This window comes from Choloepus didactylus, chromosome 3 (assembly GCF_015220235.1).
Source record: "Choloepus didactylus isolate mChoDid1 chromosome 3, mChoDid1.pri, whole genome shotgun sequence".
Lineage (NCBI taxonomy): Eukaryota > Metazoa > Chordata > Mammalia > Pilosa > Megalonychidae > Choloepus > Choloepus didactylus.
In genome coordinates this window covers 218,630-235,872 of record NC_051309.1, presented here as the reverse complement: position 1 = coordinate 235,872, position 17,243 = coordinate 218,630, and the positions used below count along the sequence as shown (strand labels likewise).

The following is a 17,243-nucleotide window of genomic DNA, read 5'->3' as shown; positions in this document are numbered from 1 at the left end:
TGTTTTTGTTTTTGTTTTTTGCAAAATAAAAGGTGTTCTGCAATAGGTTCAAGATTGCAGTACTTTAGTTAAGCCATAAAGGAGAACTATGAGCCCTGGAATGAGAAGGCAGGGGGCCCCTTGTAGCATCAGAGTCATTTGTTCCTCCTCCCCCCACCCCCAGACAGTTGAGCTGTGTCCTATCTAGGAAGGCATAAACCCTATTGTCCAAGTACGTCATTCCTGACCCAACACAGCCATTCTGGTTTTGGCTTGCAAGCCCAATGGCCTTTCAACTCCCAAAGAGTCCGTCTTAGTTCATAGCCCCTTACTCTGGTTGTTGTAAAAGTGTTGGGGGCCCAAGGAGCCCCTGGGGTGCTGCAGGCCTGCCCGACTGGGATGCACTCAGGCACTGGCTGTGCTGCTGCTTTCTGCAGAAGAGAGTCTCAGGGGTGGGGGGTTCTGGCAGCTGCCCTGGCTGCTGGGGTGGCAGCAGAAGAGGGTGGACCTGAGCAGGGCCTGGCTGATGACAAAGGCAAGCTGCCCACAGGTAACACCTGGGTAGACAAAGGGGAGGATGAGGAAGGTGAGCAGGGCCAGCAGGAGCCACACAGCTGGCACTCACCTAGTCCTGCCCATCCTCCCACACCGAGCCTGTTTGCCCTGCTGCCAAGGTGGCAGGATCCGCCAGCCCCTGAGGACAGAGCCACACCTCCAGGCTGTGCCAGGCCAGCTGACCCACGGCCGTCTCCTGGTCATGCAGGCTGCAAACGAGGCCCCTGGGGATGGCGGTGACCTTATGGCACAGGGGACAGGTGATAAACCAGATGCACACACAGCAGGTGCTTCAGGCAGGTGAATGGAAGGTGTGCTGGCAGTCCAGCAGCTCGGGCATCTGGGCACAGGTATAGGGCTCCTGACCCATCAGGATCTCCAGGTCGCCCTCCGACAAGCCCCGGTGACACCCCCAGGGTCTGCGGCAGTGGTGGTGGTGGTGGCGGCTCTTGTGGGGATGGGCTGGGGCCGCTGTGGGGCTGGGGCCTCCAGGGCCTCAACAGAGCGTGGGAGCCAGTGGGTCGTTGCTGCTCAGGACCTGGGCGTCCACAGGGAGTCTCAGCTGGTGCTGCTGTAGCTGGGACGGAGTCTATCCCTGTGCCGGACGTCTCCAGCCTCCTTTCCCTCTTGCCTGGTGCCTGGTGACCACAACCACCTGGTGCTGCCCCCTCCCAGGGTTGCTTAGCTTGTTTCTTGTCTTGCATCATCCCTTCCATTATCATTTCTTTCCTTGAAGGACAATACTCAAGTGTTTCCACAGTAAGTCTTATTGAACTTTCCTTGTATGTGATGGATTGCTTTTCTCTGGCTGCTTTCAGAATTCGCTCTGTATCTTTGACACTTGAGATTGTGCTTAGTAAGTATCTTTGAGTAGGTCTATTTGGATCTATTCTGTTTTGGGTACACTGGACCTGTAATTTTATTTCTTTCATAAGAGTTGGGAAATTTCTATTTATTATTTTCTCCATTATTCTTTCTGCCCCTTTCCCCTTCTCTTCTCCTTCAGGGACACCCATAATAGGTCTGTTCATGTACTTCATGTTGTCATTTGGTTCCCTGAGACCCTGCTCGTATTTTTCCCTGCTTTTCCCTATCTGTGCTTTTTTGTTTAGGATTTTGGATGTCCTGTCTTCTAGTTTAGTAATCCTTTGTCCTGTGTCACGAGTTCACCTCTTGACACCTTAAACCTATGATTTCCATCAGAAAAGTCCTAAGCCTAATCAGGTCATGATTCAATGGATTTGGGCTTCTTTTTAGCACCCCCCCCCCACTCAATTAAGAGTATAGGGCCAGACAATAGTTTAAAGTAAAGAGCACTCAAAGACAAGAATTCACCTTTAACACATTTTTACTAAAAGGAGCACTTAAAGTAAAAGGAACAAGTTTACAATGTGAAAATTAACTGATACATTACCAAGCCTGGGAGCCCCCACTCCTCCGGACGCAGCTGGACATGAGATCAGAGAGCTCCCCCTTTTTCAGTTACAGAGAATTTATAGCATTTTTGAGTTACATTCAATTAAATCATATTCTCTTTTTACATTAAATGATGCTTCGTGAAAACAAATGGTTCAAGATCAAAGGAGGGTATCCATGTTATCAGAGACGTAGCCTTGAATGCCCTTAAAACTCTACTGATAATGTTTTTACTAATTAAGCTACGATTTCTGTAAGAGTAATACTTTTACTTGTATAAAAATTAGAAAAGAGATTACTATTACTTTTCTCTAACTTGTTAAATTTTTTTTATTCTATCCTATTGATTAGTTTAACCATTATATCATATTGATAAACATTCACTTGATTTGGACTGTAATGAACCTTGCTACATTGTTTACAACTTCTCTGTGATTAAAGTAACAGCTGCAGCCCATCCTGTTTCCACAGAGGCCCAGGAGATTACATGTTATCTATGTCTAAGAAGGCTGAGAGGGCCTTTCTGCTTTCTTAAAAAATACTCACAGTTCTTTTAACTGTTTAGCTTCCCCTTCAGTATAATCTTCTAATATAGGAGTTGAAGGGTATGAAATGTCTGTCCCAGTTAGTATAGTAAGGCCTGTCTACCTTTTATCATTTGGAAATTGTACTTGAGTATTTTTTGGCAAGTGTTCTGTTAAAGATGCTTCTATATCAGAAGGAGTAACTGGTTCTTCCCTATCAGAGCAGGAAGCATCAGGTGGACTCTGAGAGCAGCACAGAGAGAAAGCATCAGTGTTCTCATCAGCAGGTTCCTCAGTCAAGAGATTCTCCGCAATACTGGCTCCACCCCAGTGTCCAACTTCCCATCTCATTTACAGGACTTCTCAGTCCCTGCCTCTCCCGGCTCTCCTTGGGTCTCAGGCTGCCTGTCTTGCTGTCTCTCTGTCTGGCTGACAGCGTCTTTAATTTTGCTACAGCTACCCAGGAGCTCCTGGACCTCAGGATTCAACTCCAGCTTCCTAGGTCTGGAAGCAGCTTCTGTTCTTTCCCATGGAACTTGCAGGAGTTGCTGGGGAAGCAGGGCTCAGGGGGCATCCCTTCCTCCCCACGGGACTCAGAGCTTGTGGGACGGGACGCTCACTGCCCCCCGAGCCGAGGGGATTCCATATGGCTGAGGCCTGAGGGGCACTGCAAAGGGCTGCCCTGCTCCAGGCTTGGGGACCACGGGGAGAGCCTCCTGTGCTCCCCTCTACCCTCCTCTGTGCTGGTTTCTGGAAAGTCAGCCTGCGGTCTCCCAGAAACACCCCACCTGCAGCTTTGGGATGAGGGGGTTCCTTCCAGGAGCAGGAGCTGGAGGGGTGTGGGAAGGTGAGTGAGATGATGCTTCTGGCCCTTGGGAGACCCAGGTGTCAGGTGGAGGCCGTCCCCCACCCCGGCAGGTGTTCTCCTGGGGTGGGGGCTGCCGGCTCACACCTGGATGTCCTTGGCCTGCACTGCCCTTGTGAGGGTGGCATGAAATGAGTCGCAGATGTTCCTGCCATTGTGCGCAGGGACTGTGATCGCAAATCCCACTGACTGGTTAACTTGACAACAGAAATTTCTTGGCTCATGGTTGGGAGACCTGATGTCCAAGACCCAGGCATGACGAGGCCATGCTTTCTCCTGGACCCCGTGGTGTCCTGGTGATGGTGGTCCCGCATCCCTGGCAAGTCCTGGGTCTCCCCATTTCTCCGGGTTTCTCCGACTCCTGACTTCTCTTCTACGGCCTCCACTCTCAGGGATGAAGTTCCAGCCCCATTCGGTTTGGCCACATGTCAGTGGGCTCTTAGCAGATCCTGTTCACAAATGAGCCCCCAACCTTAACTGAAAATTCATCCTCAAAGGGTCCTATTCACACCCACAGATTAATATCGAGAGCATGTCTTTCAGGGTGGGGGCTGATCCAATCTACTTCTCTTCCTGCCCCCTCAACTTTTTTAGAAGAATTTGTGAAGATTTGGTATTCATTTTTCTTTAAATGTTTGGTGGAACTCAGCATGCAGCCTACCTGGTTCTGGGCTTTTCCTTAAGGGTAGGTTTTTGACTACTAATTCAATCTATTCCCTTGTTGTAGATCTATTCAGATTGTCTATGTCTTCTTGAGTACTACTTGTTGGTAGTTTGTGTTTTTCTAGGAATTCCTCCATTTCACCTAAGTTGTATAATTTATGGGCATACAATGGTTTATTTTATTCTCTATAATCCTTTTTATTTCTGTCAAGGTAGCAGTATGGTTCCATCTTCCATTTCTGATTCTAGTAATTTGAGTCTTCTTTTTCTTTTCTTGGTCAATCTAGCTAAAGCTAATCAAGACATCATGGAGTTTGTTGATATTTTTAAAAAAACAGCTTTTGTTTTCATTGTTTTTTACTATTGGCTTTCTGTTCTCTGTTTCATCCATTTCTGCTGTAATCTTTATTTCCTCCCTTCTCTTTATTTTTCTCTTTTTTTTTTTTTTTCTGAGTATTTTAAGGCCAAAACTTACATTATTGATTTGGTATCTTTTTTCTTTCTTAATGTTGGCATTTACAGCTATAAATTTCTCTCTCAGCACTGCTTAGCTGCCTCCCATAATTTTGATATCTTGTGTCTTCATTTTCATTTATCACAAAGTATTTGGTGATTTTCTGTTTGATGTCTTCCTTGACTCATTGGTTATTTAGGAGTGTGTTGATTTTGTTTCCAAATATATGTTCAATAAACAATTTCTTTTGTTGTTGATTTCTTTCTTTTTTTTTTTCTGATTGGTTTTTTTAATATAAATTTTTATCATGCATACAATACAGAGTTCCTATATACCACCCTATTATGAACATCTTTCATTGGTATGTTCATTTGTTACAACTGATGAAAGCACATTTTTATAATTGTACTACTAATTATAGTCCATGTTTTAACTTAGAGTTTACTCTTTACTGGTTGATTTTTTTTTATCTTCATTTTATCGAGATATATTCACATACCACGCAGTCATACAAAACAAATCGTACTTTCGATTGTTCACAGTACCATTACATAGTTGTACATTCATCACCTAAATCAATCCCTGACACCTTCATTAGCACACACAAAAAAATAACAAGAATAATAATTAGAGTGAAAAAGAGCAATTGAAGTAAAAAAGAACACTGGGTACCTTTGTCTGTTTGTTTCCTTCCCCTATTTTTCTACTCATCCATCCATAAACTAGACAAAGTGGAGTGTGGTCCTTATGGCTTTCCCAATCCCATTGTCACCCCTCATAAGCTACCTTTTTATACAACTGTCTTCGAGATGCATGGGTTCTGGGTTGCAGTTTGATAGTTTCAGGTATCCACCACCAGCTACCCCAATTCTTTAGAACCTAAAAAGGGTTGTCTAAATTGTGCATAAGAGTGCCCACCAGAGTGACCTCTCGGCTCCTTTTGGAATCTCTCTGCTACTGAAGCTTATTTCATTTCCTTTCACATCCCCCTTTTGGTCAAGAAGATGTTCTCCGTCCCACGATGCCGGGTCTATATTCCTCCCCGGGAGTCATATTCCACGTTGCCAGGGAGATTCACTCCCCTGGGTGTCTGATCCCACATAGCGGGGAGGGCAGTGATTTCACCTTTCAAGTTGGCTTAGCCAGAGAGAGAGGGCCACATATGAGCAACAAAGAGGCATTCGGGAGGAGGCTCTTAGGCACAACCATAGGGAGGCCTAGCCTCTCCTTTGCAGCAACCGTCTTCCCAAGGGTAAAACCTATGGTAGAGGGCTCAACCCATCAAACCACCAGTCCCCTATGTCTGTGGTCATGTTAGCAACCATCGAGGTGGTGTAGGCGAATACCCCCGCATTCTCCACAGGCTCCTCAAGGGGGCTCTACATCTTTTTTTCCTTGTTTTTCTTTTTTTTTTTTTTTAACTTTCCCTTCTTTTTTAAATCAACTGTGTGAAAACAAAGTTAAAAAGAAAACAAACATACAATAAAAGAACATTTCAAAGAGACCATAACAAGGGAGTAAGAAAAAGACAACTAACCTAAGATAACTGCTTAACTTCCAACATGTTCCTACTTTACCCCAAGAAAGTTACCTAATATAGCAACATTCCTGTGAACTTGTTCCTACTATATCCATCAGAAATTAACAGACCATAGTCATTCCTGGGCATTCCCAGAACGTTAAATACCTTATCTGTTCTTCTTGGATTATTGTTCCCCCTTCCTTAATTGCTCTCTATTGCTAGTTCCCCTACATTCTACATTATAAACCATTTGTTTTACATTTTTCAAAGTTCACATTAGTGGTAGCATATAATATTTTTCTTTTTGTGCCTGGCTTAATTCGCTCAGCATTATGTCTTCAAGGTTCATCCATGTTGTCGTATGTTTCACGAGATTGTTCCTTCTTACTGCCGTGTAGTATTCCATCGTGTGTATATACCACATTTTATTTATCCACTCATCTGTTGAAGGACATTTGGGTTGTTTCCATCTCTTGGCAATTGTGAATAATGCTGCTATGAACATTGGCATGCAGATATCTGTTCGTTTCACTGCTTTCCGATCTTCCGGGTATATACCGAGAAGTGCAATCGCTGGATCGAAGGGTAACTCTATATCTGGTTTTCTAAGGAACTGCCAGACTGACTTCCAGAGTGGCTGAACCATTATACAGTCCCACCAACAATGAATAAGAGTTCCAATTTCTCCACATCCCCTCCAGCATTTGTAGTTTCCTGTTTGTTTAACGGCAGCCATTCTAATCGGTGTTAGATGGTATCTCATTATGGTCTTAATTTGCATCTCTCTAAGAGCTAGTGAAGCTGAACATTTTTTCATGTGTTTCTTGGCCATTTGTATTTCCTCTTCAGAGAAATGTCTTTTCATATCTTTTGCCCATTTTATAATTGGGCTGTCTGTACTATTGTCATTGAGTTGTAGGATTTCTTTATATATGCAAGATATCAGTCTTTTGTCAGATACATGGTTTCCAAAAATTTTTTCCCATTGAGTTGGCTGCCTCTTTACTTTTTAAGAAATTCCTTTGAGGTGCAGAAACTAAGCTTGAGGAGTTCCCATTTATCTATTTTTTCTTTTGTTGCTTGTGCTTTGGGTGTAAAGTCTAGGAAGTGGCCGCCTCATACAAGGTCTTGAAGATGTTTTCCTACATTATCTTCTAGGAGTTTTATGGTACTTTCTTTTATATTGAGATCTTTGGTCCATTTTGAGTTAATTTTTGTGTAGGGGGTGAGGTAGGGGTCCTCTTTCATTGTTTTGGATATGGATATCCAACTCTCCCAGCCCCATTTGTGGAAAAGACCATTATGACTCAGTTCAGTGACTTTGGGGGCCTTATCAAAGATCAGTCGGCCATAGATCTGAGGGTCTATCTCTGAATTCTCAATTCGATTCCATTGATCTATATGTCTATCTTTGTGCCAGTACCATGCTGTTTTGGCAACTGTGGCTTTATAATAAGCTTCAAAGTCAGGGAGTGTAAGTCCTCCCACTTCGTTTTTCTTTTTTAGAGTGTCTTTAGCAATTCGAGGCATCTTCCCTTTCCAAATAAATTTGATAACTAGCTTTTCCAAGTCTGCAAAGTAGGTTGTTGGAATTTTGATTGGGATTGCATTGAATCTGTAGATGAGTTTGGGTAGAATTGACATCTTAATGACATTTAGTCTTCCTATCCATGAACATGGAATATTTTTCCATCTTTTAAGGTCCCCTTCTATTTCTTTTAGTAGAGTTACGTAGTTTTCTTTGTATAGGTCTTTTACATCTTTGGTTAAGTTTATTCCTAGGTACTTGATTTTTTTAGTTGCTATTGAAAATGGTATCTTTTTCTTGAGTGTCTCTTCAGTTTGTTCATTTCTAGCATATAGAAACATTACTGACTTATGTGCATTAATCTTGTATCCCGCTACTTTGCTAAATTTGTTTATTAGCTCTAGTAGCTGTATCGTCGATTTCTCAGGGTTTTCTAGATATAAGATCATATCATCTGCAAACAATGACAGTTTCACTTCTTCTTTTCCAATTTGGATGCCTTTTATTTCTTTGTCTTGCCGGATTGCCCTGGCTAGCACTTCCAGCACAATGTTGAATAACAGTGGTGACAGCAGGCATCCTTGTCTTGTTCCTGATCTTAGAGGGAAGGCTTTCAGTCTCTCACCATTGAGTACTATGCTGGCTGTGGGTTTTTCATATATGCTCTTTATCATGTTGAGGAAGTTTCCTTCAATTCCTACCTTTTGAAGTGTTTTTATCAAAAACGGATGTTGGATTTTGTCAAATGCTTTTTCAGCATCTATTGAGATGATCAATTGATTTTTCCCTTTTGACTTGTTAATGTGTTGTAATACATTGATTGATTTTCTTATGTTGAACCATTCTTGCATGCCTGGAATGAACCCCACTTGGTCATGGTGTATGATTTTTTTTTAATGTGTCTTTGGATTTGATTTGCAAGTATTTTGTTGAGGATTTTTGCATCTATATTCATTAGGGAGATTGGCCGGTAGTTTTCCTTTTTTGTAGCATCTTTGCCTGGTTTTGGTATTAGATTGATGTTAGCTTCATAAAATGAGTTAGGTAGTGTTCCATTTTCTTCAATGTTTTGAAAGAGTATGAGTAAGATTGGTGTCAGTTCTTTCTGGAAAGTTTGGTAGAATTCCCCTGTGAAGCCATCTGGCCCTGGGCATTTATTTGTGGGAAGATTTTTGATGACTGATTGGATCTCTTTGCTTGTGATGGGTTGGTTGAGGTCTTCTATTTCTTCTCTGGTCAGTCTAGGTTGTTCGTATGTTTCCAGGAAATTGTCCATTTCTTCTACATTATTCAGTTTGTTGCCATACAGTTGTTCATAATATCCTCTTATAATTTTTTTAATTTCTTCAGGGTCTGCAGTTATGTCACCTTTTTCATTTATTATTTTGTTTATATGGGTCTTCTCTTTTTTTGATTTTGTCAGTCTAGCTAGGGGCTTGTCAATCTTGTTGATCTTCTCAAAGAACCAACTTTTGGTGATATTTATCCTCTCTATTGTTTTTTTGTTCTCTATGTCATTTATTTCTGCTTTAATCCTTGTTATTTCTTTTCTTCTACTTGGTTTAGGATTGGTTTGCTGTTCATTTTCTAGCTTCTTCAGTTGATCCATTAGTTCTTTGATTTTGGCTCTTTCTTCCTTTTTAATATATGCGTTTAGTGCTATAAATTTCCCCCTTAGCACTGCTTTTGCTGCATCCCATAGGTTTTGGTGTTGTGTTCTCATTTTCATTCGTCTCTATATATTTAGCAATTTCTCTTGCTATTTCTTCATTAACCCACTGATTGTTTAGGAGTGTGTTGTTTAACCTCCAGGTATTTGTGAATTTTCTAAGTCTCTGATGGTTATTGACTTCTAATTGTATTCCATTGTGGTCAGAGAATATGCTTTGAATAATTTCAATCTTTTTACATTTATTGAGGCTTATTTTATGTCCCAGCATGTGATCTATTCTGGAGAAAGTTCCATGAGCACTAGAAAAGTATGTGTATCCTGGTGATTTGGGATGTAATGTCCTGTATATGTCTGTTAGATCTAATTCATTTATCAGATTGTTTAGGTTTTCAATTTCCTTATTGGTCTTCTGTCTGTTTGATCTATCTATAGGATAGAGTGATGTGTTGAAGTCTCCCACAATTATTGTGGAAACATCAATTGCTTCCTTTAGTTTTGCCAGTGTTTCTCTCATGTATTTTGTGGCACCTTGATTGGGTGCATAGACATTTACGATTGTTATTTCTTCTTGTTGAATTGCCCCTTTTATTAGTATGTAGTGGCCTTCTTCGTCTCTCAAAACATCCCTGCATTTAAAGTCTATTTTATCTGAGATTAATATTGCTATACCTGCTTTCTTTTGGCTGTAGCTTGCATGAAATATTTTTTTCCATCCTTTCACTTTCAGTTTCTTTGTGTCCCTGTGTCTAAGATGAGTCTCTTGTATGCAACATATTGATGGTTCATTTTTTTTTGATCCATTCTGCGAATCTATATCTTTTAATTGGGGAGTTTAATCCATTTACATTCAACGTTATAACCGTGAAGGCATTTCTTGAATCAGCCATCTTATCCTTTGGTTTATGTTTGTCATATTTTTCCCCTCTCTCTATTATTATCCTTTATTGTACCCATACCGAATCTCTTTAGTACTGAACCTTTCTCCAAGTCTCTCTGTCCTTTCTTTGTTTCTCTGTCTGTAGGGCTCCCTTTAGTATCTCCAGTAGGGCAGGTCTCTTGTTAGCAAATTCTCTCAGCATTTGTTTGTCTGTGAAAAATTTAAGCTCTCCCTCAAATTTGAAGGAGAGCTTTGCTGGATAAAGTATTCTTGGCTGGAAATTTTTCTCACTCAGAATTTTAAATATATCGTGCCACTGCCTTCTTGCCTCCATGGTGGCTGCTGAGTAGTCACTACTTAGTCTTATGCTGTTTCCTTTGTATGTGGTGAATTTCTTTTCTCTTGCTGCTTTCAGAACTTGCTCCTTCTCTTCTGTGTTTGACAGTGTGATCAGAATATGTCTCACAGTGGGTTTATTTGGATTTATTCTATTTGGAGTTCGCTGAGCATTTATGATTTGTGTATTTATGTTGTTTAGAAGATTTGGGAAGTTTTCCCCAACAATTTCTTTGAATACTCTTCCTAGACCTTTACCATTTTCTTCACCTTCTGGAACACCAATGAGTCTTATATTTGGACGTTTCATATTATCTGTCATATCCTTGAGGTCCATTTCGATTTTTTTCAATTTTTTTCCCCATTCTTTCTTTTATGCTTTCATTTTCCATTCTGTCATCTTCCAGGTTACTGATTCGTTGTTCAACTTCCTCTAGTCTTGTACTATGAGTGTCCAGAATCTTTTTAATTTGGTCAACAGTTTCTTTAATTTCCATAAGATCATCCATTTTTTTATTTAGTCTTGCAATGTCTTCTTTATGCTCTTCTAGGGTCTTTTTGATATCCTTTGTATCCTGTACTATGGTCTCATTGTTCATCTTTAGTTCTTTGAGTAGCTGCTCTAGGTGCTGTGTCTCTTCTGATCTTTTGATTTGGGTGCTTGGGCTTGGGTTATCCATATCGTCTGTTTTTTTCATATGCTTTATAATTTTCTGTTGTTTTTGGCCTCTTGGCATTTGCTGAACTTGATAGGGTTCTTTCAGGATGTGTAGACCAACTGAAGTCCTTATCTCTAATTTATCAGATCTACAGCTTCGTGGAGTACACTTTCTCTAACTAACCAGCAGGTGGCGTCCACGAGCCACCTGTTCTCCACAAGCCAGTTCTCCCCTGCTTAGCCTTTTTGGTGAGTGGGGGAGTGAGTCTTGTGGGGTCCAATTGGTGTACCAAGCTTGCGTGTGTAGTTGGTGTTGCCTGCCCTGTATATGGGGCATGTTTCTGGGCAGTCAGGGAGGGGGGGTGGCCCTAACAATCAAATCTCCCTGGTGATCCTAGAGTTTTAAAGCTGCTGCAATAGTCTAATCCTTCAGTTCAGTCCTGCCACAGTTTGTCTCTGCCACTGACCCACAAGTCCTTGGTATTGGCGTATGGCTCCTGAGACTTGCAAGTGGGCCCCTCTTCCAGGCCGTGCACCCCGGGTCCTCTGTTGAGGGATGACTGTGCTATGTCACAGGTGAGTGCCGTCCCCCCAGGGCAGTTCTGGGCTTCTGGGCTGTGTAGGGAGGCTCCCAGTCTGCTGAAATGATGGCTGAATGGGGCTTTGTTAATTCACACTGCTCCACCTTCCCAACTCTGGGACAATCAGCTGAGGTTGCAGGGAAGGCTAATGTCCACGCCCAGTTTTGTGGTGTGTGCCTGCTATTTGAAGCGCTTCTGTCACACTGGGTTGTCTGGGGCAGCTCTGGGCTATGGGGCTGGTGATGGGCAGGAGTGTTTCCTGTCCACCAGGATGATGGCTGTGAGCGGACACCCCCCTTTTCTTAGGAAGTTGTGGTGTTTAGTGAATTTTCTCAGCCACTGGATTATTGCCTTTTGTCTCAGAGCTCTCTTAGTTCTGCTCTTGTCTTGACCTGCCCAAATTGCAAGTCTTTGAAGCTTTCTGTATTGGGCTTCTTAGAGTAATTGTTTTAGAAAAAGAAAAAAGGATTAAAAAAAAGGGCCCTCCTCAGAGATCTAATGGGTTATTGAAATGCTAAGAGACAAAGCAATTAGGGCCATTAAGGAAAGGTCCACAGGGCAGAGAGATCAGCTTTTCTTCGGGATTTGCATATGAGCCTCAGGGCCTGAGCTCTGCCCTTCCCCTTTCTATGTTCACCAGAACTCCAAAAATCCTCCGCTTTTATTTTGGAGTTTTTCATGTTGCTTTTGTTCTATGCCCGTCTCCTCTCTGTTGGGCTGGCTGCTCTCAGATTCTCTGGTGTCTGGTCTCAGTCTATCTATGGTTGGAGTTTGGATCAGTAGAATGAGTTTCCGATAAGGGCTGCCACTGCAGTTCTCCCTTCTCCTTCCCGGAGCTGGCAGCCCCTCCTCCCACAGGACTGAGCTTGGCAGGGAGGGGCACGGGTCCCCTGGCCGCAAAAACTTACAGATTTCGCTGATCTGAGCAGTTCCTCGTTTTCATGAGTGTTGTATGAAGTATGCCCAAAGTCAGATTGCTCTGTGGTGTCCAGTCCACGCAGTTCCTGGCTTTCTACCTACTTTCCAGGAGGAGTAACTAAAACATACAGCTCACCAGTCCGCCATCTTGCCCCGCCTCCCTGTTGTTGATTTCTAACATCACTACCTTGTGTTCAGAGAACATACTCTGAACTTTTTCCATGTTTTTAAATTTATTGAGGTGTCCTGTAGCTTAGTATAGGGTCTGGGCTGGAGAAAGTTCCGTGTACACCTGAGAACGTCTGATCTGCTCTTGTTGGATGGAGTGTTCCGTGAATGTCTGTGAGGCCTAGTAGGATTTTGGTGTTGCTTAAGTTCCTATTTTCTTGGTGACCTTCTGGTTAGATGTTCTATTCATTAGTAAGAGTGGATTATCAAATGCTTCAACTATTATTGTTGTTGAATTATCTAGTTTTCCTTTCCCGTCTGTCAGTTTTGGCTTCCTATAATTTTGTGCTCTGTTATTATGTACATGTATGTTTATAATTGTTATATCTTCCTGATGGATTGACCCTGTTACTGTTATAAAATGTCCTTCTTTATCTCTAGTAATGTTTTTTGCTTCAAGTTATATTTTATCTGTTATTAGTCTAGCCACTCCGGCTTTTATGGGGTTCCTGTTTGGGTGATACATCTTTTACTGTCTTTTTACTTTCAATCTGTTTGTATCTTTGATTCTTAAAGTGTCTCCTGTAAGGGGTAGAGAGTTTGTCTCGTTTTTTTTTGTCCGGTCTGACGGTCAATCCATTCAAAATTTAATGTTGTTATGGATGTAGGTTGATTTTATATAAAACGTGTGTCATATTTTTTCATTCCTCTGTTCCTCCTTTACTGCTTTCTTTCGCATGAGGTGGGGGCAGTTTGGGGCAGGAGGCCCCTGGTGCGGAGTGCAGTGGTGGCAGCCGAGCTTTTCCCAGCGGGGTGGGTGGGCGGCCAGATTAGCAGTTCCCCGGCTTCAACGCTGGTCCTTTCTCCAGGCTGTGGGAGCGTGGGGAGGAGATGGGGGGTCCTTCCTTCCCCCACACCAGCCCAGTCTGTCTGCAGGGAGCCAGAGCAACTCCAAGGGGAGGGGCCCCCTGACCACAGCAGCTGGGGAGATTCCAGGGGCCAGGCGGCCAAAGGGCCGTCCTGGTCCTGGGTCCCCCACAGCAGACACTGCTCCTCACAGCCTTCGGGTTCTCCTCCCGGGGCCTGTGAGTAAGGCCCGCGCCCCAGAGGCTTATGGAAGGGATCTGGGACGAGCCGATTCTGGGAGGGTCCTGCCTGAGACCTCGCTGCAGAAGCTTCCCTGTAAAAGAGGAAGCAGATCGTATCTGCCCAGAGCTGCTGGCTGCCCCTGCCTAGGTTAGCAGTGGCCCCTCGGGAGTCCTACTCCTGAGTGGACTAAGACAGAGTTCCCTGCAGGGGGAGCTTCCTGACGTGTTCCTTGGGGAGGTGCAGCCGTGCATTTTTTGGGCCCAGCCTGGAGGCAGAGACCCCAATGCGACTAGTTCAGGCAGGAGCCACTCAACTAGGACCCCGAGACACTGGTGCCCTTCTCTACCTAAAGGCTCGGCCAAGCTGGGGTCCCCATGCCGCCCCAGAAGGCCCAGAGGCCAGGACCCCGCTCAGTGGTGGTGGGACGGTGTGTGGGTCGCAGGCAGCTTGTACAGGGCCTGGGCTGGGAGGAGAAGCCTGGCTCTCCTCTTTCCCCTGGGGGCCTTGGGAAGCTCACTGCCCCTTTCAGGGCCTCTGTTTCCTCACCTGGACCAAGGAAGGAAGACGACCCCAGTGGCTGAACTCACAGAGGCAGTGAAGTACCAGGGAGGAAAGAAATGTGCTGGAGCTCAGTGCAAGCTCCGCCATGGAGAAAGGGAGAATGAGAACAGCTGCCCTGGGGGCCTCGTGCTGAGTCTCCTGGGCCACCCCGAGCTGGGGGGGAATCTGAAAGCAGAGCTTGCGGGTGGTGGTGGCATTTGTCCCGGCTGGCTGTGGCCAGCAGAGAGGGGACAGGGAGGGCAGAGAGGAGGCTGCTGCGGGGAGCCGGGGCTGGTGGGTCCAGGGTTCATTTTGGAGGATGTGGGTGAGGAGCCCGGGAGGACTCTCAGGTTTGTGTCCAAGTGACGGGGTGAAGGGGGTGTCCCATCCCGAGTAGGGAAAGCTCATCCACAGGATGGATTTGTTTTAGGACACGACCTTCTCTGGAGTACCTACAGCTTCAAACCAGCACAATATGTTGTCTTTAATTTCTTTTAGCAGTGCTCTGTAGTTTTCACTGCCCCAACCTTTCACCTTCTTTCAGTGTGTTACTAGAGATTTTATTCTTTTAGATGCTAATTGATTTGTTTCTTAATTTCTATTTCTGATTGTCCATTTTTGATAATACAAACATGCCTGATGATTAGCTCTCCTTTGTTTTTAGTGGTTGTGGTGGTTTGGAACTGTAGGTACCCCAAGACCATGCTCTTAAAGCGAGTCGATCCCTGTGGGAGTGAACCCACCGTGAGGACCCTGATGAGGCCACTTCAGTTACGGTGGGGTCCAGGGTGCGTCTTCATCTCCTTTCTTCAGTCCTTTATAAATGGGATGAACACAGAGAGAGAAAGGAAAAGCCACGGAGGCAAGAAGCTGAAAGCTAGGAAACCTGGAAGGGAAGGGAGAGACCAGCAGAGGCCCCAGGGCCCGGCCACGTGGCCGCGGAGCGCAGGGCCCAGCGGCGGCTCAAAGAAGAAGGCGCCACCTTGCCGACACCCTGATGTGCCCATTTGATCAGCCTCAAAGCTGTCAGCTAACAAATTCCCATCGTTCAAAGCCGACCCACTGCATGGACTCTGCTTTTAGCAGCCTGGGAGGCTAACGGGGCGGCACAGCAACCACCGAACCGCTTCACATGCTTGGTTTCCCTGATTACTCCCGACCCCTGAGGGAGCGCCCTCTGAGTTCCCACCCTGGGGTCCGTGAGTTAGGGGGTTTCTCTGCTCTGGCCGGTGGGAACAGGAGCTACTGCCTGCGCCGCAGGAGAGCCAGGGAGGTTCCCGGGTTCCTCTCTCACGGGTGTCCCCGAGGCCTTGGGTGGCGCCCCCCCGCACTCAGCTGAAGCCCGAGGGGAGCCCCTCTGCACAGCCTGTGGCACTTCCTCCCTCCCCCTTCCTCCCATCTCTCTCTCCCCCTCCCTCTCCCTTCCCCCTTCTCTCCCCCTCCCTCTCTCTCTCTCTCTCCTGAGCCTTCTTCCTGTCTTTCTCCCTGCAGCTCCCTCCCTCGGGTCCTCTGCCCTGTAGTTCTACCCCATTGTCCTCAGGCTCCAAGCCCCACCTCCTGAACTCGGACCCTGCCAGGCTCCATCAGGGATCCCCCACCTGTGGGAGGTGACCAGCCTTGACTGGCCCTGCCCTGGGGAGGGCTTGTCTTGCCAACGGTGTGGAAGGTGCCCAGGAAGCCCTGTGGTCACGTAGTGCACTGATGCTCAGAGCTCCTTCCACATGGAGGCTCAGAGGCTGGGGAGCAAAACCTTGTGCAGCTGGATAAGGTGTGTGGTGTTGAGCAGAAGGCGGGAGGGTCCGAGCCACAGTGAGTGGTGCAGGCTGTGGATGCCAGGCCCTGCTGTGAGCCTGGGTCTGTGTCCCAGTCCCTGGTCCCTGACCTTCCAGCTGGGACTTTTTGCACAAGCTGCTCACACTCCCCGGGCAGGCTGCCCCATCTGTGAAATGAGGACAACGGCTCCCTCCATGCACTCAAGCCAGGGCTGGGGGCACAGGGACACGAGACAGAATCAGATCCATGGTTCCCAGGGTCCGGAGGAGGCAAGAATGGAGAGTGACTGCTGAGTGGGGCGGAGTTCCTGTTTGGGGTGAAGAGATGATCTGGATGATACTGATGAGGTTTGCACAGCACTGCAATGTACCCAAGACAGATATGCACACTTCAAAGGTAACAATAACAAAAAAATTTAACTATATCTTAAAACTAAAATATAAAACAATAGAAAAAATAAAATATTAAGTAAGATGGGGAGAGAGCAGGCCCCGGCTGGAGCATCTTTGGGCCCCTGAGTGGGCTTGTGCCCGTCAGCCGCCTCTCCCTGGGGTGGAGATGCTCTCCCTGGGGAGGGCTCACTGACGAGCGGTGACTGGCGGTGCATCTGGCCGTGGTCGTCTCATGGGCTCCAGCTCTGGAGCTGCCTCCAGATTCCCAGTTGGTGGCAGCACCGATGCTGGCTCTGGAGTTGACCCTCGAGCTGCCAGTGCACCTGGATCCAGCTCCAGAGCTTGGGCAAAACCTGGAGGGGCTCTAGCTCCATAGTTGTTTCTTGCTCTAGTGCTGGTGGGAGAGCAAGAGGTGGAGCCAGCAGTGCAGCAGGTGCTGGCGCTGCAAGGGGAGGAATATATTCACCACCATGACGGCCTCCCTAGGGAATTCTCCAAAATCAGAAAATATCCCGCTCCCTGTGATGCCAGAACCCATGATTCCCAATCCAGGAGTCCTTACCAGACAGGGGTCCACCAGATGACCAGTCTGACGTTCCTCTTTGCTCCTGGCCCAACACCAGCCCTGGGGGCTCTTCCCTGGGTGCCCCCCCATGTCCTCCCCTCGGGCTCACAGGCACCCACCCCAGTCCTCTGACCCTCCAGTGCAGCCTCCGTTGACTGAAGGTGGGCA

At 45.8% G+C, this 17,243-nt stretch overlaps 1 pseudogene; it reads right to left on the bottom strand.

The window, feature by feature from the left end:
• Positions 1–297: 297 nt before the first annotated feature.
• Positions 298–16,725, bottom strand: LOC119529114 (annotated as a pseudogene).
• Positions 16,726–17,243: the final 518 nt, after the last annotated feature.